At 37.1% G+C, this 26280-nt stretch overlaps 1 protein-coding gene and 1 pseudogene across 2 annotated transcripts in view; both read right to left on the bottom strand.

Moving 5' to 3' along the window:
• The window catches only part of LOC102819913 (neuronal growth regulator 1-like), a 1419333-nt gene that overhangs the window by 1069342 nt on the left and 323711 nt on the right, over positions 1 to 26280 (bottom strand). The window lies entirely within an intron of this gene.
• On the bottom strand, positions 13840 to 15043 carry LOC102827432 (annotated as a pseudogene).

The following is a 26280-nucleotide window of genomic DNA, read 5'->3' as shown; positions in this document are numbered from 1 at the left end:
AAAAAAAAAAAAAAAAGAAGAAGAAGAAAAGAAGTAAACTGCATAAAAAGAATGAAAGCAAAAAAACAGTTAAGGCATTTGAATTATGGTGTTGACAAAGAATATTGAAAGTACCCTGGACTGTCAGAAGAATGAACAGATCTTTCTTGGAACAAGTACGGCCCTTAAAGGAAGGATAGTGCGATTTCATCTCATGTGCTTTAGACTTGCTTTTAGGAGAGACCAGTCCCTGGAGAAGACATCATGCTCACCAAAGTAGAGGGTCAACGATAAAAGGAAGACCCTTAACAAATCAACTGACACAGTGGGCTGCACCAGCGGGCTCACATATAGCAATGAATGTGAGGATGGTGCAGGACTGCATAGTGTTTTGTTCTGCTGTATACCGGGTCACTGTGAGTGGTAAGTCATTTGAGAGCCAACTATGTGGTGTGGCACTGTGGGTTAATGAGCTGGACTACAAAATTGGTTTGAATCGTAAGGGTGCTTCAAGCTCACCAAGCACTCTTAGGAATCCTCCCTATACAGGGAGGTCGTCAGACTCAGCAGCACTTAACGAGAACAACATGAAATAGACATTTAACATTTTTATTTTATCTCCACAAAAACTCTTTACTCCTACCTGCCCTGCGCCCCACCCCCCGCCCAAAAAAAAAAAAAACCTCTCTGTGCCAAAGTCCTTTTACAACCCCTTTTTTACATATGAGTGAACAAGTTTCAAAAATTAAAATAATCTGCATTGCTCTTTAGTGGCAGTCAGAATATTTCACACTTCTCCTAATTCTGTTAGGAGAGTTCTTTACACTGCCATCTCATTCTGTTGTAATAGTTGCACAAATTACAGATGGATTGGTTTAGGATTACTTTTGAATTTAAGGAATCATATTAGAGCTGCAAATCTAAAACAAAAAGCATGATGCACAGTTGTTCCCTCTAATAGTAGAACTGCTTGATTCTTTTAAATATGATGTCAATAATTCACAATTTCTAAAAGTGCACTCTGATTTAGCATAACGACATTTTTGTGAGTACTGATGTAATGTAGTTAGAAGAGAACTGTTTAATAGCAATCTGTCTTCCTAGGCCGACTGCTTAGATATTCCATATAACTTATTTATTTATATAGAAATGAACTTTGTCATAGAGCATAAAATCCCTACAGAAAAATGGGAAGCATTCCCAATAAGCATTTAACATTTCTGAATGTCACAAATACTTATAGAGTTCTATGTCCTCTGAGGCAATGCTGGAAAAAAAAAAAAAGAAAAAAATAAAGCACATATCAAGAAAAATAAAATTAAAGCAATATTGAATTACACAGATGGAAAATTAAAGATTTATATTTGTCTAAATATTGTGCTCTTTTATGCTGTTGTTGCTGATGTTAAGTGCAGCCGAGTCATTTCCAACTCATAATGACCCTGTGTAGGGTTTCTGAGGAGCAACTGGTGGGTTTGAACTCCCAAATTTGTGGTTCATTGTCCAGTGCTGATCCTATAGAAACACACTAGGATGTTTAATATAAAAGACGTATTTTATGACTGTTTCTCTCAGTTTTTTAAAGCTAATTAAAAGAAGAAAACTAAGGACATAGTAAACAAGCTAAATTATTGCAAAAAACAGACACGTTAAATTTTTTGTTTATTTGTTTTTGTTACAAGATTGGGTAGAAATAAAAACATATATCAAAGTATATAGCACCAAGGTAGACAAAAACAGTAAAATATATCATTTAAAAAATATCAGTCTTTTATTTGTACTTACTAGAGTAATTGCTATTATCTCAGGTAAACAACAGATGTATTTCATAAAGCAGGGGTGATGGTGGCACTTTGTTTGGTCTTATTGATCTTGCCCATGACAGGATCCTGTTGTTTTAACAGATACCTCTGTTATAAAAGTCTTATATCTAGAGATGTATGTGAGGGGCTTTAAAAAATCTGGAGAAAATCTCACTATTTTTAAAATTCCATTTTTTCTTCTGTGAAGCTCCCTTGTGTATGATGTATATATTTGTTTATTTTCAAAGTAAACAAAAAAAGCAACAGTGAGACTGACTGGGTTAGTACAGCTTTTAAAGATCTAAGCATAGATTCTTAAAGGCATTCTAAATTGTGATTTAAGATCATATTAAAAAAGATAATTGCTACATTTTATTGAGTTCTTACTATATGCCTGGCACTGCAAACAATTCATTTTATAATTACTTCATTTAAGCCTTACAACAACACTATGAAGTCAACATTATTATTCTTGATTCACAAATGAGGAAGCACTACTCTCTCAAGATATAGTCTCAATAACTGCTAGAATTGCAATAACTGACATAAACCTAAATTATTACACATCAGACAAAGGCTCCTTTAACCATTTATCTATTATGCTGGAGCAATTTATGGAAGGTCTCAGTTTTCAAACTTAAATAAATCTGTATTTATTAACGGTCTTTGTCATTGTTTATTTCATTATTAACATATGGAAAGGAAACAATATTTTAGTCATCAAACTGATTTCTTTGCTCTTTAACATTTTAAAGAGGTCTTTTGCAGCAGATTCCCCTAATGGAATACTTCCTTTGGTTTCTTGACTGCTGTTTCTATCACTGTTTGTAGACTCAAGCAAAATTAAGTCTTTGATAACTTCAATCTTTTCTTTTTTTTAATCATGATTTTCTGTATTGGCCCAGTTATGAGGATTTGAGTTTTCTTTACATTGAGGTGAAATCCATATTAAAGGCTGTAGTCATTGATCTTCATCAGTAAGTAAATATTTCAGCAAGTTAGGTTGTATCCTCTGCATTATCAATGGTTGTTAATGAGTCTTACTCCAATCAGTATGCCTTGTTCTTCTTCACATAATCCAGTTTCTCTCAGATTTGTGGTTTAGTATACAGATTGAATAAGTATGTTGGAAGTTCACACTCAGTACCCCCTTATTCTGTGATAACAACTGTCTCTTGATCTATGTACATGTTCCTTATGAGCACAATGAAATGTCCTGGAACACTCTTTGCAGTATTATCCATAGTTTGTAGTGATCCACACAGTTGAAAGTCTTTGTATAGTAAATAAAGCAAAAGTAAATACCTTCCTGGTATTCTCTGTTTTCAGCCAAGATTCATTTTATCTCAGCAATGAAATTCCTAGCTCCATGTCCTCTTTTGAATTCAGCATGAATGTCTAGCAGTTCCATATTGATGTACTGTTGCAATAATTTTTAAATTATCCTCAGTAACATTTTAGTGGCATGTAATATTGTTCAATGATTTCAGCATCCCATTGGGTCAACTATCTTTCAAATGGGAAAAAATATGGGTCTCTTCCATTTGGTTGACCAGGTAACTGTCTTCCAAATTTTCTTGGCAAAGTTAAATTAGCATTACCAGTTGTGTGTCACTTGGTTGAATGACTTCAGTTTGTGTTCCTTCAATGCTTATAATATTATTTATGCCATTGTCTTCAGTGCAGTTTGGATTTCTGAATTCAGTACTATTGGTTCTCTACAACTTGTCTGTCCGTTTATTGCACTGTGGTGGCCTGCATGTTCTATAATTCTGGAAGTTATGCTATGAGTATTTTAAATACCATCAGGGTCACCAATTGTGGACAGACTTCAGCTGAGCTTTGAGATGAGGACAGACTAGGAATAAGGAGAGATGGACTACCTCTGACTGAATATTTAGTGACTGAAAACCTTATGAATAGCAGAGGAATGCTGTCAGCAACAGAATATTAAATATTGAAACATTATGAAGGCCAGCAGAATATTGTCAGATATAGTGCCAGAAGATGAGCTAGATCCTCAGGTTGGAAAGCACTCAATGACTGGGGAAGAGATGTCTCCTCAAAGGAGAGTTGGCCCTGATGACTCAAATGGAGAAGAGCTGTTGACCCTTCATTTGCTGATGGGGCACAACTCAAATGAAAAGAAACTGCTATAAACATCCATTAATAATTGTAACATGGAGTGTACAAAGTATGAACCTAGAAAATTGGAAATTCTCAAAAATGAAACCAAACACATAAACATCAAAGGCTAGGCACCAATGAGCTGAAATGGACTGGTGTTAGCAATTTTGAATCTGACAATCACATGATTTACCATATCAGGAATGGTGAATAGGAATGGAGTTCTATTCATCATCAGTAAGAACATTTCAAGATCTGTCTTGAAGTACAATGCTGTGATATCCATATGCCTATAAGGAAAACCAGTTAATACTACTATTAGCCAAATTTATGCACCAACCACTAAAGCCAATGATGATGAAATTGAAGAATTTTGCCAAATTTTTCAGTCTGAAATAGATCAAACATGCGATCAAGATTTATTGACAATTAGTGGTGACAGGAATTCAAAGATTGGAAGTAAAGAGGAAGGCTAAGTAGTTGGAAAATATGGTTTTGGTGATAGAAATGATGCTGGAGATAGCATGATAGAATTTTGCAAGACCAATGACTTATTTATTGAAAATATCCTTTTGTAACAACATAAAAGATAGCTATACATATAGCCCTCACCAGATGGAATACGCAGATATCAAATTGACTACATTTGTGGAAAGATATAGTGGGAAAGCTCCATATCATCAGCTAAAACAAGGCCAGAGGCAGACTGTGGAATTGACCATCAACTGCTCATATGCAAGTTTAGGCTGAAGCTGAGGAAAATTAAATCAAGTCCACAAGTGTCAAAATATGACCTTGAACATATTTCACCTGAATGTAGAGATCATCTAAAGAACAGATTTGAAGCATTAGACACTAATCACAGAAGTTCAGAAGAGTTATAGGATGACATCAGGAACATCATACAGGAAGAAAGCAAAAGGTCATTAAAAAGACAGGAGAGTTGGAATACCTAAAAAGGGTTCTACAAATTGCCCAGTGAATAAGGCCTCTTATGGAGCCTTTGCAGTGTATAGGACCTTAGGTGGAATCCTGAGTCCCATCCAGAACCTTCTGAGTGGGACATTTCCACTAGAAAGGACAAGCAGACCATCCTGGAACAGCAGCTAGAATGACAGAATATACATCTTCAAAGAAAGACCAGCCGGGAAAACCCGAAACAAAAATGGCAGTGCTCACTACTACAAGAATAAGCAAGTTTTTCTCTGGGAAGCCATCAAGGCAAGCAATCAAGTGCTTTTAGGACAAACCCCCCTCTAAGACTGGAACTCAAAGGGAACACATGAGTAGGCATGTAAGCTTGCTGACTACCACACTGGTTTACTGGTGAGTGGAAGAGGGGAAAGGCAGCAATGAAGAAATGGGCTGACTTCAAACACGGTCCACAGACTCCTGTTTATCTGGAGATGAAAGAGAGAAGAGGAAGGGCTGGTTGGTTCAAAGTATGGTGAGACCTGCGGACACATAAGCTTATGGACAAGGACATAGTCACAGAGGGCTACAGCTGAGAGTGAAGCATCCAGCTGATACGAAGTGAAAGGAGGTGCACAGGAACACCCAAAATTGCAGATAGCACCCATTTGACCTATCCTCAATGGCTTGATAATCAGAACCAAAAGAAGATTAAAAAAAAGAACAAAACAATTTTTGATAAAGGAAATGAGGGTAAGTTGATAAAATATGATGAACTTCACCTATACTCATGGAGATTGTAACTCTAAATACCAACAGAGAGGGAAAGAGTCTTCACATCAAGGACCAATGCTATCCCTTCTGTACACTGGGTATATAGGGACGGGCAACTCAGATTATTGGCTACCTAAAATGAGGGGGTGATAAATGCATGAAGTGAGTGGCTTACAAGGTTTCAAGGGAGAGTTTAGTTTAATATTGTGTGTGGGGAAAAAAGAGCCCCCACTGAATAGTTTTCATCTTGTCTAGATGGGTCTGGAAAAACAAGAACTGTTGATTAGATCCTTATGAGTCAATAGTGAACAATTGTTATCATGACTAATTGTGACTGTCACAATCGTAAAGGTAGACATTTTGTAACAAAAATGGGCGAGTAGTTAATCTTATAGTCCAGAAACAAAGGATCCTAGGGCCATCAAGGGAGAAGAGCACAAGTGGAATGTGAGACCTTATCCAGAGAAGCAGCGATACCAGAAATGGGGACATAGAGAGAAGGGACAAGCTGGCGGCCAGGAGGCAAAGAGAAATACTGTTAACTGGTAGTACAGTATGTGGTAGGGATTATAATCATTGTAATGATAAAAGGTGTATGATTTATTGAATGTAAAACTGATGATCTGCCCTGTAAACTTTCACTCAATCCACTATTTCAAGAGGTTAAGTCCCAATGATCTTGAAGGAAGAAGTCGAAAGTGCTTGAAGGCATTGCCAAAGAACAGGAATCGGGAATAGAAGTAACACAAATTGAAAGCTTTCAACAAATTGATGCAGCAGAGAGGTGACCCAACGGAATGCAGGAATCATCAGACAATATCATTACCATCTCATGCAAGTAAAATTTTGGTAAGATTATACAAAAACAGCTGCAACCATACAGTAAAAGAGAACTTCCAGGGGCTCTAGCTGGAATCAGAAGAGGATGTGGAATGAGGGATATTATTGCTGATGTCAGACAGATCTTGGCTGAAAGCAGAGAATACCAGAAATCTGTTTGTTGTTGTTGAGTGCCACTGAGCAGATTCTTATTCATAGCAGCCTACATAGGGTTTCTAAGGAGAGGCTGGTGAGCTTGAACTGCTGACTTTGTGGTTCAAACCAACCTTCCAGTATAGCACCTTACCTTTGATTAGGTAAAGGCTTTAGATTGAGTGGATCATGACAAGCTATGGACAACATTGTGGAGAATGAGTATTCTGGAACACTTAATTGTGCTCATGAGGAACCTGTACATAGACTAAGAGTCAGTTGTTCAAACAGAACATGGGAACACTGAATAGTTTCAAATTAAGAAAAGTTTGCAACAAGGTTGTATTCTTTCACCATACTTATTCTACAAATAATCCAAGACACTGAGTTATATGAAAGAAAATGTGGCATTAGGATTGGAGGAAGACTCATTAACAACCTGCAATATGCAGATGATACAACCTTGCTTGCTGAAACTGAAAAGGACTTAAAACATTTACTGATGACGATCAAAGAGCACAGCCTTTGGTATGGATTATATCTCATTGTAAAAAAAAAAAACAAAAATCCTCACAACTGGACCAATAAACAACATTCTTATCAATGGAGAAAAGATTGAAGATGTCAAGGTCTTCATTCTTCTTGGATCAACTATCAACACTCATGGAAGCAGCAGTCAAGAATTCAAACGACGTATTGCATTAGGCAAATCTACTGCACAAGAACTTTTTAAAGTGTTGAAGAGCAAAGATGTCAGCTTGAGGACTAAGGGGCTCCTGGCACAAGCCATGATTTTTTCAATAACCTCATATGGATGCGAAAGCTGGACAGTGAATAAGGAAGACCATAAAAGAATTGATGCTTTTGAGTTATGGTGTTGGGAGGAGAATATTGAAAATGCCATGGGCTGCCAAAAAAACCAACAGATCTGTTTTGGGAGAAGTGCAGCCAGAGTGCTCCTTGGAGGCCAAGATGGTCTAAATTCATCTCTCATACTTTGGGCATATTGTCAGGAGGGACCAGTCGCTGAAGAAGGATATCATGTTTGGCAAGGTGATGGTTTAGATAAAAAGAGGAAGACCCTCAACGAGATGGATTGGCCAAGTGTAGCTTCAATGGACTCAAGTGTGGCAGCAATAGTGAGATTGGCCAAGAATCGGGCAGTGTTTCATTCTGCTATGCATAAGGTCGCTATGGGTCGGTACCAACTCAATGGCACCTAACAACAACAGCAAATGGCCTCACAATTCAGAACTTAGTGAATATATTACCTAAGTAGTATGCTGCAAGGCAAACTTTAAACCAAGGAAGTCTGAATCTACTGTAGCCCAAGCTGTTAAACACTGTGCTGCCTGGATTCTTCCTTAGAAAAACGTTTAAATAAATCTGTTATACCTATACAATTTAATGTTTTACAGTGGCAATTAAGGATGAGGTGGTTCTACATGCACTAGAAAGTATAAATACCATGGGGTAGTGTTAAGGAAAAAAAACAAAGCAAATCAAAACAACAAAAATAAATTATACACAAATAGCATGATTTCATTTATAAAAATAATATATTACAGATTTCTTTGCTTAAACTGAAATTGGAACTGTGTGTAATCCAATGAAAAAGTTCAGATTCCTTTCACTACACCATGACACTTCACTGATAAGTGGTCTTCAGGGTCAAGAGTCAAGAGACCTAGTTAATAAATTGCTTTGTACCTCTGATTATACCAGTGCAGGCATATTACTTTTTAATCTGTTATTTAATATCTCTAGTTATAAATGATTTCAGCTCCACAAACACTGTGTACAAAGATAAAAAAGGTGATATATTTCTTCAAAAACTTGCAATCTTTTAAAATAATCTTTTCATATGCAAGCAGTGAAAATAACTGAAATAAAGCATGAAAAGTTATTGGTATTCTAAGAAACTTTAGAAAAATACTGTAAATATTCTTTTATGAATTTTCTATGAGCCAACCATGCTTTAACACAAGAAAGTGAAACCAGTGGAACACCAAATATAGGACTTTGTGCCAGGAATTTAGGAAATACATCATTTATGTCATTAAAGAGTTCACAGGCAAAAACAAGGATAACATTCATATATAATGATCATACCAGTCAGATCATGATAAATACTGTAAAATTGGTATCAGCAAAATAAATTGTGAGTATATGAAAGGGATGCCTTATTTTTCCTTATTGAGGAAAAGAATGAAAGGCAACGTATCAGCTGAACTTTGAAGAAATAGTGTGTCATCAAATAGCAATGCAAAACATTCCAGGCAACAGCAACAGAATGAGTCAAAGCAAGGAGGCTAAAAAGGCTGTGAAAGTTCAGGAAATAGCAAATTATAAAAAATGACTATAGCTGAGTATACATGAGTAATATAAGTAGATAATAAGATGGAAATGATTGTTTAATGTTTAAGTTCTGTGAATCTTATGGTAAGTATTTTACCTGTAACCAATGAGAAGTCATCGTTTTTATCAGGGGAGTTACATGACATTTCTATGTTTCTGAGGGGTCACCATGAAGCAGGGTAAAGATTGGTGGGTATGGAGAGGTCACTGTATATGTGAAAGCAAGACACCATGCTAGTGGGAATGTAATTTAGAGAACACATGAGCTATTGTGTGGGTAGACGCTTGTTAAAATAATAAAACTAAGAATTACTTTAGTTTGTTGTTTATTGATAAGTGGCATCCAGTCAGTTCTGACTCACAGAGACCCTGTATTGAGTTTCCAAAAAGCAGTTGGTTGTTAGTAGTCCATGCTTATCCTACTGTGACACACTAGGACCCATTTTTTTAAGACTTCTGATATTTACATTTCTTTAGATTTCTAATATTCTAGCATTAATCTATTTTGAATTAAAACCCCTCTCTGCATTGGAGGGAAAGATAAAACCACCAACGATTTTATATTTCTGGACACTAACTCAACATTGTGATATAGAGGAGAAAGATGATCTTGGATTTTCTTCTATGTAAAATCCCTAGAGAATATAAAGCATAAAAAAGATTGTCAGGAACTTGATAAGAGGAATGAATATGATACCAAGGAATAAAAGCTCAAGGACTGTTTTCTGGTATTAAGGGCAAACACCAATAGCACACTAAGAATTTACAAAAGAGATCTTCAAAATCACAGAAATCTATGATCAGAGGTGTCTAGAGACTTAATTTGTTTTTACTTACACTTGTAATCATTGGCAATTCTGGCAATATATTTAAGAGGAGTTTCCAGTGAGATAGAATGATACTGGTTGGAGGTATTTGGCTCAGAACTTTATTTCCTACGTATCCTGGGGTTAAGGAAAGAATATTATTTAAAGTACACAGCTGTGCAAAATAATTGCCAGACACATGTACAGCTGAGAAGAAATGAGATACTAAAACACACATGTATAATCTAGAGTTTCAACATTTCCTGAAAATTAAACACTTATACCACATAACTTGACATTTAACTATTTGATACATAAATGACTCTCTATAGGGTAAGCAGCAGATTGTGAACCACAAGGTTTGTGGTTCAAGTGCACCCATTGCTCCACAGGAGAAAGATAAGGTTTTCTCCTGCAGAGATTTATAGCCTCGGCAACCCTATACAGGGTCGCTCTGAGTCAAAACTGACTCGACAGCCCTTAAAAACAACAACATTTTCTATCATAATACTCAAGCCTATCAAACATTTGAATTCCTTGAAGGTAAGCCTTTGTCATAGTCTTTTCCTGAATTTCTCTTCGTGGCTCTCAGAGGTCTAAAAGCTAAAACAAGCCAGATAAAAAGATGTTACATTAAAGGTAGGAAATTTTTCTGAGGAACCTACAATAGACAAGAGAATCTCAGTCAATCTAGAAATGAATAGAATGAACCATTCTACATCATTCCTGAGGAGCAAGGCATTCACAGAGCACAGAAGCTAGCACTTAAGAACCACTTAAATAAAAACACCTTCTTGAATGAATTGGCAACAATAGACCTTGAGTATAAAATGGAAATGGAATAGATGCTGATTATGATGAACTTGTCAGCCTGCTAACCATCATCAGTTAAACTGGCAAGGGCAGTAAGAGCTCAGACAGAAAAATCAGAGAACAAATCCATCAACTCTCATCATCAATGAAAGGACAGAAATCGGGAGTGTGTATGTGTGTGTGTGCACAGGAAAGAAGACCTAATGACTATTATAAGGTTTTTATAATGAAATATGTGACTAAGTACATTTCGATTATGATGAAAACTCCAATTGAAATTGTGAAAAATAACACTTTAAATTTTGTTACATGTTAAATATAGCTCAAATAATGTCTTGCAACCATTTCTACGACACCATTTTCATAATATTTAATATTTTTCTCTCTTCATTAAAAAGGTATGAGACAAGATAGATCTAATTAGAAGCAGTCTATCCCTATATAGTATTACCTAATAATCCACGCTCTATATAGGTTCATTAATGTATTAGCATGTTTCAAGAAACCAATATCACTATAAAGTTCTTCAATGGAATTTCTTAAAAAAGTGTTTGCTGGAATATCTAGTCCCCTATGGATTCCTGATATGGCACTGTAGGATTAGCACTGGATGGCAAACCACAAGGTCGACAGTTCAAACTCACTAGCTGCTCCTCGGAAACTCTATACAGGGTCGCAATGAGTTGGAACAGAATTGATGGCACTTAACAACAACAACATAGATTTACAGTGCTAATTTAATCTACATGTTAAAATGATATACAATAATTAAACATATATTCTATGTTTATCAATTTAGCTGTGGCCATAAATCTGTTATGATTTCTCATTGCCCCAAGTATTTGTCTTCTACTTCTGTATTCTCTACCTTAACTTCTTCTTTTAGTATGTTTTCTAAGGACTAACAGACTTACTCTTCATGTAGATAAACCAAAAATCAAAATCAAACCCACTGCCACAGAGGTGATTCTGATACATAGAAATCCTATATAGGGTTTTTGAGACTGTAAAACTTTACGTGCCCTGGCTGCCCAGTTATGTAACTGCAGTATTTTGTTGTGTTGATTACAAATATTTTCAGGTTTGTATGTTTTCTTTTTAACATTATTTTTCACTCATGTCTTTCTTTTCTCTATTGGAGTTGCACATTCCAGTAACAACCACATGTTAGAATGAATGAATTCTGTCTTGGAATGTCTGTGCTGAAGACTAAATAATTGTAGCAAGCATCTCCCATGTTCCAAGGTAACACATCACTTATGTGGTAGTATTTCTAAAAGAGTAGTCAAATAATGGTTTTGTGGTACCAGTCCAGTTCCCACTTGAGAATATAAAATGCTTGCAGTTGAAATGTTTGTGGAAAGGAATTACTTTAGAGAAATGTTTGCAGGAGGTTTCAACACTCGGGAACAATTGGGGTCTTTCAAACACAAGGTTATAGAAAGAATAAGACTTATGTCTTATTCCCCAAACAGCACATGAGTGTGAGGTAAAAGGACAAGACTAGGAATCCCTTGCATTCTCTGATATTGTCAAAGTAAAAGGGCAAGATTATTTCCCTTGCCTCATCTGTAGCACATGATGAGGGACGCCACCTGAGAAAACTACCTATTTGTGCATGAAATCACAGAATAAGGGAGACTTATGCCAGAGATTGCATATATTGCCTAAGAGGAATTGGATTTGAACATCTCCAGTGCATGTGTTTCCAAGAAAAATTAGTTTTGAACATTTTCCAAACTCAGAGAATACCAATGTTAAACAACAGTAGCACATGTTAAGCAAGAACTTATTTACTCTCTCCTCTCCTCCCTTCACCACTTCTCTCTCATCAATTCTAGAAAGTTAAGAAACCACATAAGCATCATCCAAGGAAACAGAAAACAATCTAACCTGTCCTCAATCCCTTTCCCATTACAGACTACAAGTTTGAAACAAGTCAAAGATGGAAAATTAAAGTTGGAAATTATGTCTATTGTGCCTCCCTAGAAATAGTAAGAGGTAGAAAGATGTTCACAGCCTTGAAAACTCTAGAGAGCAGTTCTACTCAAGTTGTCAAAGTGTGGACTATGATAGTTAAAGTTGTGTGTCAATTTGACTGGGACAAGATACCCAGTGGCTTGGCATTTAGTATGTGGCTATCCCCATGGTGATGAAACCTAATACACGCATAGGTAACTTTATGATGATTGGCTATGAGCAGCTAATCAATTGAAAGAATGTTTCCTTGGGGTATGGCCTGCTACCAATATAATGGACTGGAAGGAAAAGCTTGCTCTCTTCCACTGAGACCATAGTCTACAATTGTGAGCCATTGCCTTAATATAAGCTCTTTATATATACACATATATAAGATTCACTGATTGCTTTTCTCTCTAGAAATCTGCCTAAAAAGGGTCACTTATGAGTCATAATTGGCTTGACAACAGTGGGTAAAACATAGTAAACTCATTAACTATTAAAATGCACATGTCTTATGATTAAATTACTCAAGGTTGTCCAGAAATTTCAAGGGATCTATACTATGTATCTCCCAGTATTTCTACTTCCTATAGTAGTTTCATACATTCCACATTCTGGTAATGGCTGGATGCTTGCAGCTGTTTCTTCTCATTTGAGTTGTGTCACATTGACAAATGAAAGTACAGAAAGGTTTACTCCATTCATAACATTAAGGTCAACTCTACTTTCAGGAGGCAGTTCTTTCCCAGTCATATTTTTTAATACCTTCTAACTTGATGAGGCTCAACTTGATGGGGCTCATCTTCTGGCACGATATCAATGTTCTGCTGCTATCCATAAGGTGTTTTTTAGTGTTTTTTTTGGATTCATCTTTTTAAGGACACTCTAAAACTCAGAGAAATGAGCATTTGGGCCTCCGGGCTTAGCAGCTGTGAGAGAAGGGGCCCTGACATCCTCCAAGGCAGGGCACAAATAAGGCACTCGTATGGGGACTTCAAACCCCTTCCTTATTTATTCCTATAAATTGGGGACAAAAGGAAACCCCAAGGAGGGATGGAAGGAATCCATTCTTTACAACCTGTAGGTAAGAGGAAAGATGAACAAAGGGACTGATGCTAAGAACAAAGAGAAGTAGGACCTGGGGCCTGCCATCATCTAATCCCTGACTCTAATCTCTCCAAATCTGTAGCTAGGGTGGTATGGGGAGACTGAAGGTCCACACTTTCCCACATTCAAGCCACATCTCTTCTGCCTTCTAACTGATAGAAGTTGATAATTGTGATGTAGTGAATCTACATAACTACAGTGATGTAGTAAACCTAGGGCAAGGGCTGTTAAATGCATTTCTTCATGATCTTCATATATTTAACCTGAATCCTAAAGACTGAAATAGGGGATCTCATACTTGACCCTGGTAGGGGATCAGCCCTACACTTCTTCCTTCTCCACACTGGGAAGGCCAAAGTGGGCACACATCAGGTACTCCTTGACCCCTGAAAAGAACTTATACTCCAAATGACCACTTTCTTCTCTGGTGTATACTTGGTGCTGCCCACGCTGGTCTTGTAGCATGGGGAATCAATCAGCATCACTGGGGACTGGTAGAGATATCTCCACACTGTTGGCCACAGACTGCTTCTTGACCTACCCCTTGGCCTTGACCATGATATCTAATCGGCTGTGGAAAAACATCTCAGTGACCGACTCGATTCAGATAAGGTGCTTAACTTGTGTGTTGAGGTGGTAGGACATAAACTCAACGCTGCCATTGGGTGGGATGAAGGAGATGGTGTGGTCATTGTCAAAATACGAAAGTTACACACACTGATGGAACTTGACATCCTCAAGTGCCACAGACTTGTTCTTGCTTACTTAAAGGCCTGTGAGCTCAAGAAGCATGTGGTCACTGATGCTGAGCTAGAGCTCTGGCATTCCCAAAAGAAACACCTTGAGTTGGAGTGTGCCCATGATCACAGCAGGACCCTGCCATTGACATTGACCAGCAAGTTGACAGACTCTATGACATCAATGAAGACTTCATTCATCTTGTACTTGAGGTCCTCTGAGCACCAGGGCATGGCACTGGTGACAGCGAGTGGTGCTTAAGACTTGCCCATCTCCAACTTGTCATACTAGGTGATGTGCTCTCGCAAGATCTTGCTGTCAGTGGTCAGGGGGAAGCTGAAATCCATAAGGTCATCCAACAACTCTTGTACAATTACAAAGTTGTCTCAGATGCTGTCTTCCTCCCACTCCTTGAAGTATTCCAAGAGTATCTCTACCGTCTTACAGAAGAAGGACTACACCAGGGAAGTGTTGGAGTTCTTTAGGCAGTGGCTACCAAGCAGAGCTTGCTGTGCTTGATTCACAGGAAGTAGGCATGGCCATGACTCAGAAGCAGACTGAGGCCTCCTCCTCCTGTTCCATGAGCAGTGGCCTAAAGAACTCTGTCTCACTCATGACCACATTGCCCTTGTAATTGTGGCTGATCAAGGGCTTGCCCTTGACTTTGAGGATGAGGACTGTGAAGACACACATGCTGGCACAGTCTGTGGACCTGGGAGGAGGAACGGGAGTGTATCCATGTCATTTTTCCAGAAGTAGATTGCCAGGTCCTTCTTTACAATCTTTCTTCATTTGGAATCTCTGCTGAAACCTGTTGACCATGGTGACACTGCCGGCATTTAAAATACCATTGAATTAGCTTCTAGAATCACAGCAACACAGAGGCCATCACGATAGGGCAAACATAATTGATAATCAAAACGTGGAATGTCTGAAGTATGAATCAAGGAAAATTGAAACCAGTAAAGACTGAAATGGAATGCTTGAAGATAGGCATTAATGAGCTGAAATGGAATAGTACTAGCCATTTTGAATCAGATAACCACATGTTCTTTGATGCTTGAATGTCGAAGTCAAGAAAAACAACAGCATATTAACTGTAAAAAAGAACATTTCATGATATATCCTGAAATACAGCATTGCCAGTGATAGGATGTTATCCAAAAATCTACAAGCCCTGTTAATATAACTGCTAGGCAAATTATGTATCAATAGCTAATGACAAATGTAAGTAAATCAAAGATTTTTACCGACCTCTGTTATTTGAATTGATCAAACATGTAATCAAAATGGATTGATAATTACCAGTGGTTGGAATGCAAAAGTTGGAAACAATGAGGAAGGATTAGTTGGAAAATATGTAAGTGACAGAAAAGATGCTGGGGAATCACATGATCATCAAAATATTTATTGTAAATGTCTTTTTTCAAAAACATAAATGGTGACTATATATGTAAAATTGTCTAGATAGTATAAATGGGAATCAACTCAACTACGTCTGTCTAAAGAGACATGGAAAAGCTGAATATCATCAGCCAGAGGACAATTATAGAACAGAACTTCAACTGCTCATATGCAAGTACAAGTTGAAGTTGAGGATAACTAAAACAAGTCCATGAGAGTCAAAGTACAAACTTAAATTTATCCCATCTGAATTTACAGACCATCTAAAGAACAGATTTGATGCAATAAACGCTAATAATCAGAGATCAGATGACTTAAAGGATGACATTGAGGACATTATCATTAAAAAGATAATAAATAAGTGGTGGTTGGAGTTATGTGCTGTGGAGTCGGTTCTGATTCATATTGATCCTGTACAGGGTTTCCGAGGCTGTAAATCCTTATGGGAGCAGAAAGCCTCATCTTTCTCCCACTGAACCGCCGGTAGTTTCAAACTGCTGACCTTGTGGTTCACAGCCCGATTCGTAACCACTACGTTACCAGAGCTCCTTAATAAATAAGTAAATAAATAAATACAAAAATGGAGTCTGACACTGAACTTATTTTTGAAGTGGGATAATTAAAGCAAATGAAAGAAATGATGAAGTAAAAGAGGTGAACAGAAGCTTTCAAAAGGCAGTTGCAGAAGGTAAGGATTTAAATCATATAAAGTTACCTTATGCATTATTGATGTAGTAAAGTGCCATCAGGTTGGTTAGCACTCACAGCAACCCTTTATACTCTATAGTGTCTATGGTATACAGTGTACATCATTTCCAAAATAATTTTAAATTCTTCAGAATGAATTCAAAGACCCATTTCATTCAATAAAATGTAAAAGTAAAATAAAACATATATTCTAACATGACTGTGTTAGCACTGCTAAGAACTGCAACATGCGTACAATCACATGCTGTGTGAAGTTTTTCAAATTTTGGTCAGTCATTATGGTATAAATGGTCTAAATGACTTTGGAATAAAACTGCCATATACTGACTCACTGGGAAAGAGCACTTGAAACAAACAGCACAGTATAATTTACATGGCTCAGTGTCTCATGTTGCATCAGTACCTTCAAGAAAAATACAATATTCCTAGATACTGTATTCAGACTTGCAAAATTCCTGTTTAGGCAATGTTATTGTTGTTAAGTGTTGTCGAGTAGGTTTTGATTCATATTGATCCTGTGTGGACTTTCTGAGACTTTAAATCTTTGTGGGAGCAGAGAATCTCTTCTTTCACCCAAGAAATAGCTGGTGAGCTCGAACTGCTAAACTTTTGGTTCACAGTCCAGTGTTTATCAGCGATAACCAACACAAAGACAAATCAGAATATGTGGGATACACAAGCATTCTGAATTAAAATTTCTAGGTTTCTAAACTGTGATAACGAACTGTCACATTGTTAAAGCCATCTACTGTTATAGCAACACTCAGTAAATTAACAAAAATCCAGATTAAAAATGAAAATCTTAAAATATTAACTTGAGTCCAGGTGGATTTTGGAAGACTACGAGGAAATAATAACATGTCATCAGATGTTGTGAATTTCCTTGCTAAATGGATTAAACCTGTTCAAAACTGAAATATGACTCGACTCGAGTAAGCGGAAGCACATTAATGTAAAAGATAATGATATACCAAATTAAGGCAGAATGTTTCAAACAGATGTAAAAGAGGAAGAAGAATAAAAAAACCTATATTAATGTTGTTGTTAAGAGCTGTTGAGTCAGTTTGACTCATAGCGACCCTGCATACGATTTCTGAGGAGCAAATGGTGGACTTGAACTGACGACCTTGAGGTTTGCAGTTTTGTTGTTGTTGTTGTTGTTGTTAAGTGCCGTCGAGTCGGTTCCGACCCATAGTGACCCTGTACAGGGTTTCCGAGGCTGTAAATCTTTACGGGAGCAGAACGCCTCATTTTTCTCCCGCGGAGCAGCTGGTAGTTTCGAACTGCTGGCCTTAAGGTTCGCAGCCCGATTCGTAACCACTACGCTAGGTTTGCAGTTTAGTGCTTATCATATAGAGCCACACCAAGAGTCCATTGTGGAGCATACAGCAGGCAAAATGACGAAAAAGTTTTAGCTATTATCAAACTTCTTGGGGCAATGATTTATTTGCTGGGCCTGAGGGCTCAAAACGACACCCTGGTCACAACGACAATGTTCTATGTTCTACTTTGTTGAGTGACATCTGGAATCTTGAAAGCTCATGAGCTGAGATGCAGCCATTGGTCCTTCCATGTGCAGAAGAAAGAATCATGATGAGAATGCTTGGAATCAATTGAGGATGATTGGAATCAATGAGCCCAACGGATTAATAGAACAGTGAGCATCAGAAGAACTATATGGTGTCCACCTACCCCTACTAACGGTTCTAAAGGGGATTACATTAGAAAGTTCTGGATACAGTGGGATAAAATGTGGAACAAAACTGAAAATTATTAATTAAAAATGACTGGGCTTACTGGTCAGAAAGATACTGGAGGAACCTGTGACTTTGGCCTTCAACCACCTTTCAGGTCTGGAAAGGAACTCATTACCTTGGCCCAATTTTCAGTTGAGCAGTAGGTAAGTGTATCAAGGGGAGCCAACAACACAAGTAATGTATGCTTACAATGGATGAGTCAATTATTCAAAATCAAAAGGGCAACATTTGCCTAAGGACAAAATTGCCTAAGAATAGAAACAGGAACCACAGGGAGGAGATTATATAACTTGTTTCAAGGAGGGGTTTGCAATCATTGAGATGAGGCAGAGTGTATGATTTGTTGAGTGTAAATATGATGATCTTGTCTGTAAACATTCAGTCAATTCACAATAAAGTTGTTTTTTTTTTTTTTTTTTTTTTTTTTTTTATGCCTACATTACTGTTAAGAAGCTCTGATAGCATAGTGGTTACGAATTGGGCTGCGAATCTCAGGGTCAGCAGTTTGAAACTATGAGCTGTTCCACGGGAGAAAGATTAAACTTTCTGTTCCTGTAAAGATTTACAGCCTCGGAAACCCTGTGCACGGTCGCTATGAGTCAGAACTGACTCCACGGCACATAACAACATTACTGTTGGTCAAACAATTAAATCACTCAACCATAAATTTCATTCTCACATATATAACTATCAAACACAGTACTATTGTTCTTGTTGTTGTTAAGTGCTGTCGAGTCGGTTCTGACCCATAGTGACCCTGTATAGGGTTTTCTGAGGAGTGGTTGGTGAGTTTCAACCACTGACTTTGTAGTTCAGTGTATAACCCAAAGCACCACACCATGACACTAGGAAATACAAATGTCCCACAACTGAGTAACAATTAAGCAAAGGTAAAGTTTGAGAAAGTAAATATGAAAACCTTAGTAAAGAGAATTTAACACAAAAATAAATACAGTTCAGGCACATAAGTAAGATATTAAAGAAAATATGAATTCCAAATAAGGAAATCTGCCAGAAAGAAACTCAATGTATAAAAAATGAATCCAAGTAAAATGGTCAGAAGGTCTGCAACAAGACTAAAACAACAACAACAAAAAATACTGCAGGCAAAAATATTGGAATGCTATATTGCAGATGAACGTGAACGTAGCCTGTGGGAACTACAGCCACCCGTCTCCTTCTAATATCTATGATTTTCCAACAGACAGAATAGCATATAGATTGTAAAAAAGATTAACCGCCACTCTACCCTTACCATCAAAAAAGCACATATTATTTTAAATTGGGCATTCTTGTCTTCCAGACCTCTGCTCAAGTTTATTTTAAAGATTAATTTTTGCTGTTTTTATTCCCACCACACCAGAAATCTGCTCCTAGCCTTTTAAATATCAACTCATCCATTTCAGCAAGTTTTCAAAGCATGCAGAGAAATGATGAGATTTAATGTTAAGGAGAAATCCACAGTTAAATCCCTAGAAAACAATTTCAATATTTATCTCTCAGTATCTCTTGTACTCAGTACGTCAGTAAATGAAAAAAATGAAGTGGAAATACAGCTCATATCTACAGAAAGGTCATTCTATTCTAATGAGTAATTATGTTAGATGATCTAATTTCCTAAAAATGTACTCTGTATGCCTGATTTTAAATAACAAACTGATCAATAATTAAATAAATATGCATATCCTGAAAGGTAATTAAATAACAGATTTAAAGTATGCAGCTACTAGTAAATATGAATTCCATAAAATACCAGCAATCTACTGAAACTCAAAAAGCTTTAGTCTTTCATTATGATATAGGATTTTGAAATCTATTTTCTAATTATTATGTTTTTAGGTTTTTGAAATTATTTAATTTCATGAGCTCAGCATGGAGAAAAGAAATGAGATCTCTGTCACAGAAGAAATTTGCAAACAATTAAGACTTACATGCACAAATGTCACTCAGTTATATTAGGAAGGCGGTTTTAACTTCTTCAGTAGTATTAACTTCTAATGTACCTTGGAACTGCCTTTAAAATGTACTCTGGTCAAATAGAAATATATTTGAAAAATTATTTTTACATTTGAGCACAGACACACACACTGATCCCATTATCAGGAACCAGTAAAAATCAAATAACATCACCGCTGTACTACTTTTAAATTATTTCTCTTGGAAACCTGGTATCACTTAAGTGTATGTATTGGGAAGGGGCTTATGGTCACAGCTGGAAAAGGCAGTAGGGTTGTAGTTGTTGTTGTTAAGTGCCGTCAAGTCTGTTCTGACCCATAGTGGCCCTGTATAGGATTTCCAAGTAGTTACTGCTGAGCTTGAACCGCCAACCTTCTGGTTCAAATGATTTTGCAGTCCCGCAAATCAACCCACAACACCACACCGAGACTCTCAGTAGTAGGGTGGCTGGTGGTGTGTGCCGTGGAGTCGGTTCCGACTCATAGCGACCCTGTCCAGGTTTTTGGGACTGTAAATCTTTACCTGAGCAGAAAACCTCATCTTTCTCCCGAGGAACAGCTGGTAGTTTCAAACTGCTGACCTTACGGTTCGCAGCCTGATTCTGAACTGCTACGTAGGTCATGATAAATGTGGATTAAGAAAAGTGGTAAAATGGGGTGATTAAATACAGAGAAATAACAGGTTGAGGGATGAGAGCTGAATTCTACAGTTTTAAATATCACGGAGGCAGATTCAAGTCACGGGAAACAAAAGGTCTGCAGATTAAATATCTGGTCCACAGAAACTTTGCTTTTGTAAAGGCTCCTCAGAACAATGGATAGCCCCCAAGGTTCAAAGCTGCTTGAACCCCTTTGGAGGTTTTTTGTTTGTTTGTTTGTTTTTCTTCCTGAGGCCTTTTACCCCACGGAAGGCTCTACCCTTTACTTACAGCACACTAATACAATCTCTCTTGTCTAAGCAATAGACCTTAACTGCTTCCCAATTTGGCGCCAGATCAGTCTTATACTCTTTGTGTATAGCCACTATAAGAGTTAATTCAATTCTATTATTTCAAATATCTGGAAAGAAAAGAATGTACAAGAATATACATTGGAAGATTATTTTACATAGCAAGAAGTCAGAAAGAAATTACAAATCTTTCCATAGGAAAAGAAATAAATTGCACTACATCTATACAAGGAACTGGAATACAATAATGAAATGCAATGACACACACTTATATGGGATAATTTCCAAAGTATATTTTTTGTATTATTTTCAAATTTTAAAAAGAAAACTAAAGTATGCTGGAGAATAATATAAATGCTATATTTGTATCTATGAAAAAAAAAAAAGAGACTATCTCTCCACATATATATTTTGTTGTTAAGTGCTGTCGAGTTCGTTCCGACTCATAGCGACCCTGTATAGAGTTTCTAAAGAGCAACTGGTAGGTTTGAACTGCCGACATTGTGTTTCAAACCAACCTTGCAGCCCAGTGCTTATCCTACAACACTACATCAGGACTGCTGATCTTGTGGTTAGCAGTCCAGTGCTTATCCTACAATGCTACAAGAGGACACATACAAATATACATATCTATCAACTCACCTACTAATCCATTCATCCATCTATTCATCTGTCTATCAATCTATCCATGTTGTTGTCAACTGCTGTAGAGTTGGTTCTGACTCATGTTGTTGTTGTTAGGTGCCATCGAGTCAGTACTGAGGCTCACAGGGACCCTATGTACAACAGAACGAAACACTGACTGGTCCTGTGCAAACCTCACAATTGTTGCTACGGTTGATTCCATTGCTGCTCCCACTGTGCCAATCCATCTCATTGGGGGTCTTCCTATTTTCCACCAGCCCTCAATTTTACCAAAGACAATATCCTTCTCCAGGGACTGGTCCCTCCTGATAACATGTCTGAAATATGAAAGATGAAGTCTGGCCATCCTGGCTTCTAAGGAGCATTCTGACTGTTCTTCAAACACAGATTGGTTTGTTCTGTTGGCAGTCCTTGGTACTTTAAATGTTCTCCTCCAGCACCATAAATCAAATGCATCAATCTGCTATGGTCTTCCTTATCCATTGTTAAACATTCATGGGCATATGAGGTTACTGAAAATATCACAATGTGGGTCAATCTTGGGTTAGTCCTCAAACTGACATCTTTGCTATTGAACACTTAAGAGAGGTTTTGTATAGAAGATTTACCTAATGCAATATATTGTTTGATATCTTGACTACTGATTCCATGATTGTTGATGGTTAATGTGAGCAAAATGAAGACTTTTACAACTTAAATCTTTTCTCTATTTGTATGAATGTTGTTTATTGGTCCAGTGGTGAGGATTTTTGGTATTGTTTTGTTTTTCTTTACATTGAGGTGCAACCCATAAAGAAGGCTGTGGTCTTTGACTTTCATCAGTAAGTATTTTAAGTCCTGTTGCTTTCAGGAAGGAAGGTTATATCATCTGCATATCGCAGGTTGTTAATGAATGTTGCTCCAAGCCTGATGGCACATTTTCCTTCATATAATCCAGCTTTTTAGAGTATCTGCTCAGCATACAGATTGAATCAGTATGGTGACAAAATACAACCCTGGTGCACATCGTTCATAATTTTAAACCATTCGATGTTCCCTTGTTCTGTCTGAACAACCACCTCTTGGTGTATGTACACATTCCTTATGAAGACAAATACTCTGGAATACTCATTCTCCACTATGTTGTCCATAACTTGTCATGTTCCACACCATCAAAAACGCTGTATAGTAAATAAAGCAAAAGTAAACATCTTTCTAGTATTCTGTTTTCAGCCGAGATCCATCTGATATAAGTAATCATATTTCTTATTCCATGTGCTCTTCTGAATCCAACTTGAACCTCTGGAAGTTCTCTGTCAATGTATGGTTGCAGCCATTTTTGTATTATTTTTAGCAAAACTGTACTTACATACAATACTAATGATATTGTCTAAGGATTTTGCATTTCATTGGGTCTACTCTCTTTGGAATGGGCAAATATGGATCTGTTTCCAGTCATTTGGCCAGGTAGCTGTTTTCCAAATTTCTTGCCATAGGCAAGTGAGTGCCTCCAGTGCTGTATCAGTTTATTGAAATATTTCAAATTGTTTCAATTGATTCATGGTTCCTTGTTCTTTGGCAATGGCTTCGATGCTTTTGAACTTCTTTCTTCAGTACCATTTGGCCCTTGATCATATGTTACCACTTGAAATGTTTAAATATGGACTTTTTTTTTGGGGGGGGGGGGACACATTCACTCTGTATATTCCTTCCAGGTTCTTTTGATGCTTTCTGCATCACTCAATATTTTGCCTGCAAAATCCTTCAATATTGTAAGTTGAGGCCTGAATTTTTTCTTCAGTTCTTTCAGCTTGAGAAATGCTGAACTTGTTTTTCGCTTTTAGTTTTCTAACTCCAGGTCTTTGCACATTTCCTTATTACATTTGACTCTGTCTTCTTGAGCTGTTCTTTGAAATTTTCTAGTCCGTCCTTTCCCCTCCTCATATCTTTCATTAGCATCTCTGTGCTTGAGAGCAAGTTTCAGTGTCTCTTCTGACATCCATTTTTGTCTTTTCCTTTTTTGTCTTCTTAATGACCTTTTGCTTTCTTCCTGTATGATGCTCTTGATGTCATCCCACAACTCATCTGGCCTTTGGTCTTTAGTATCTAATACATAAAATCTGTTCTTTAGAAGAGCTTTAAAGTCAAGTGGGATATGTTCAAGGTCATATTTTGGCTCTCATGAACTTGTTTTAATTTTCTTCTGCTTCAGCCTGAACTTGAATATTAGCAATTGATGGTCTGGTCCATAGTTTGTCCCTGACCTTATTTTGGATGGTGATATGGAGCTTTCCTACTGTCTCCACAGATATAGTCAGTTTGATTTCTGTGTATTCTATCTGGTGATGTTCATGTGTGTAATTGTCTTTTATGTTATTTTTAAAAGGCATTTGCAAAAAAGTCATTGGTCCTGCAAAATCCTGCCATGTGATCTCCAGCATGGTTTCTATCTCCAAGTCTATATTTTCCAACTACTAATTCAATAGATCTATTTTGGAAGAAGTGCAGCCAGAGTGCTCCTTGGAGGCCAAGATGGCCAAACTTCGTCTCTCATACTTCAGACATATTGTCAGGAGGGACCAGTTGCTGGAGAAGGATATCATGTTTGATAACGTGGATGGTCAGAGAAAAAGAGGAAGATCCCCAACAAGATGGATTGGTCAAGTGGGAGATTGATGGACTCAGCATGACAACATAGTGAGGTTGGCCCAGGATCAGGCAGTGTTTCGTTCTGCTGTGCATAAGGTAAGGTTGCTATGAGTCAGTACTGACTGGATGGCCCCTAACAACAACAACAATCCTTCCTTTTTGTTTCCAACCACTGTATGCCAATCACCAGTAATTAGCAACACATCTTGATTGCATGTTTGTACAATTTTCATACTGAACAAGTTGGAAGAATTCTTCAGTTTCATTATGATCAGCTTTAGTGGTTGGTATGTAAATTTGAGTAATAATGGTATTAATTGGTCTTCATTGTAGGTGTATTAATATTTTCCTATCACAGACAGTACTGTTCTTCAAGACAATTCTTGATATGTTCTTTTTGATGATGATTGCAATGCCATTGCTCTTCAATTTGTCATTCCCGGCACAGTAAATCATGTAATTATGATATTCAAAATGACCTATATCAGTACATTTCAGATCATTAATGCCTAGGATATCCATGTTTATGCATTCCATTTCCAAAATGGGCTATATCAGTACATAAACATGGATATCCATGTTTATGCATTCCATTTCCTCTTTGACATTGTCCCACTTTCCTGAATTCATACTTCGTACAATCCATGTTCTGTTTATTAGTGGATTTTAACTCCTGCTTCTCTACAATTTGAGTTGTGCAGAGAGAGAGAGAGAGAGCCCTGGTATGCCATAGAATAAGCATTGGACCTCAAGGTCAGTTTAGGCTGCAAGGATAGTGATTCAAATTCACTAGCTGCACCTCAGAAACCAAATTTGGGTTCTCTATGAATCTGAACCAATTCCATGGTACTTAAAAATATTTTAAATATACGTACTCCTGGGGTGACGCTATAGGATAAGGATTGGACGACTTACTGTAAGGTTGGCAGTTCAAACCCACAAGCTGCTCTTGGAAACCCAGGATCACTATGCATCAGAACATACTCAACAACATTTAACTATATATATAGGGTTTCCGAGGCTATAAATCTTTACGGGAGCAGAAAGTCTCATCTTTCTCCCACAGAGAGGTGGGGGGTTTCGAACTGCTGTCCTTAAGGTTCGCAACCCAATTCATAACCACTATGTTACCAGATATATATGTATGGAGAGAGAGAGAGAGAGAGAGTGTGTCCTGGTGTAGCATTGTAGGATAAGCATTCAATTGCTAACCTCAGCATCAATGGTTCAATGATTAGGTGCTGTCGGGTTGATTACATAAATATGCTTTTATATAAATTAATATTACTGAAAGGATACATAAGAAACTGGTAATAATGTCTAGGAAGTACTGTTGTATTTTTTAGCATGTGCATCTATTAATGTTTCAAGAAAAAAAAAATGTTGCTTATAAGTACTTTTCCCCCTAAGTATTATACATTTTGTTGAATATACAAAGTAAAATGTACACTAATTCAACAGTTTCTAGATATCCAATTTAGTTGCATTGTTTACATTCTTCAAATCTCACCACCATTTTCATCCTCTGTTTCATTCTTCTTTCCTCACTGATATAAACTCACTGCCCCTCTAATGTTTCTATTTAATCTCTCAAGATACTATTGTCAGTTTTGTAATTATTTTGGTAAGTTTGATTTTAATTAATACTTACAAGGGGCCTCAAGAAATTTGTAGGAACATGTAATTGATAAAAAAAAAAAAAAAAAAAAAGTGATTTTTCCACCAACTTTTGAAGCATCCTTGTATTTTAAGTCCATAAGGAGTATTCAAATTATAAATAATTAATTCAAATCATGCCACAAAAACATGGAAAATCTGCAATCAAATTTTCCAACTTGGGAAATTTATTGTTAATTTAAAGGTTTCTTATTAATACCCTATGGC

This window comes from Chrysochloris asiatica, unplaced genomic scaffold (genome assembly GCF_000296735.1).
Source record: "Chrysochloris asiatica unplaced genomic scaffold, ChrAsi1.0 scaffold00002, whole genome shotgun sequence".
Classification (NCBI taxonomy): Eukaryota; Metazoa; Chordata; class Mammalia; order Afrosoricida; family Chrysochloridae; genus Chrysochloris; species Chrysochloris asiatica.
Note: the sequence above shows the minus strand (reverse complement) of the source record. Positions and strands in the feature narration are given on the sequence as shown.